The sequence below is a fragment of the Priapulus caudatus genome, unplaced genomic scaffold (genome assembly GCF_000485595.1).
Source record: "Priapulus caudatus unplaced genomic scaffold, Priapulus_caudatus-5.0.1 Scaffold516, whole genome shotgun sequence".
In the NCBI taxonomy this organism is placed as follows: Eukaryota; Metazoa; Priapulida; class Priapulimorpha; order Priapulimorphida; family Priapulidae; genus Priapulus; species Priapulus caudatus.
This window is the reverse complement of record NW_014577577.1, coordinates 207,943-208,920: the sequence shown is the minus strand read 5'-3', so window position 1 is coordinate 208,920 and position 978 is coordinate 207,943. Positions and strand designations below refer to the sequence as shown.

At 42.5% G+C, this 978-nt stretch overlaps 1 protein-coding gene across 2 annotated transcripts in view; it reads right to left on the bottom strand.

Moving 5' to 3' along the window:
- Positions 1 to 720: 720 nt before the first annotated feature.
- The window catches only part of LOC106811217, a 26,853-nt gene continuing 26,595 nt past the window's right edge, over positions 721 to 978 (bottom strand). Inside the window, exon 5 of one of the 2 annotated variants that reach the window (XM_014814772.1) lies at positions 721 to 766. The gene's annotated coding sequence lies outside the window, so the exon portion shown is untranslated. The remainder of the gene's footprint in view (positions 767 to 978) is intronic. The other variant, XM_014814773.1, reaches the window with a different exon arrangement.

Sequence of the window (978 nt, the reverse complement as noted above, 5' to 3'; positions counted from 1 at the left end):
TGTGTGTATCTAGCGGAGTGACTTCTCTAGATCAGATGCACGTCTGACATGCATCGGTTTAATTAGCTATCACTGGCACTATGACATAAATCATTTTGATTTCGTCGAGTGAAGCTAGTATATCGTTAAATTTTTATTATTTCGAATTTGTTCGCCGATCCCAATTTGAATGCGGACAAAGATGAACGAGTGATAGCGGTGAGGTGGAGGTTGTGTTGATGCACATCGATCCGCTGTCGCCTGTTACTCTGCATAAATAACAACCTCACTCCCCGTTAGTAACGCATGATTTGAATATCTATTTTTTTTCGTACAACATTGATCCCCGTGATATATGCCCACTTTTCTTAGCATGCGTAATATACACTGCCACCATCTATCATGGAAAATTTGAATATGTACGGTATGCGATATTGCTTTCATTTGCATAACGTTGGAAATATAATTAGATGCAAGACTCGACTACCGTTAACAAGGATCCCGCATGAGCAGGTACGTCGCAGAGCGACTCTCGTCGACTCGGCCGGCTCCCTAGCGGGCAGTTTCACAACTATGTCCATACTGTGGCACGAAGCCGACGACAATTCGTGCGACGCGAACTCGAGACGAGTACACAGTCTCGTGACTTCCAGGTTCGACCTTCTCGATGCTGTGTCGACTGTAGATGTCGTCGGCGTGCTCCTTCAACGTCGCGTCAGCTATCGCCTGCTTCAGAACAGTGAGCAGACTTCAGGTCGTACATCGTTCGCATGATTATGTCGCTAATCTGGGAAGAAAGTTGCGCGCGTATATAGTAAATCGTGCATGCTTCATGTATAAAATCATGTATAAATCTTTGGCGAATAGATCACGCGCAAGTAGAGTGAAGTACTCTTAAGAAGAATCAGACAGGCGTTAATGAAACTTGCTTACAGCCGCTACTATATATATATATATATATATATATATATATATATATATATATAATAGCATACGTAT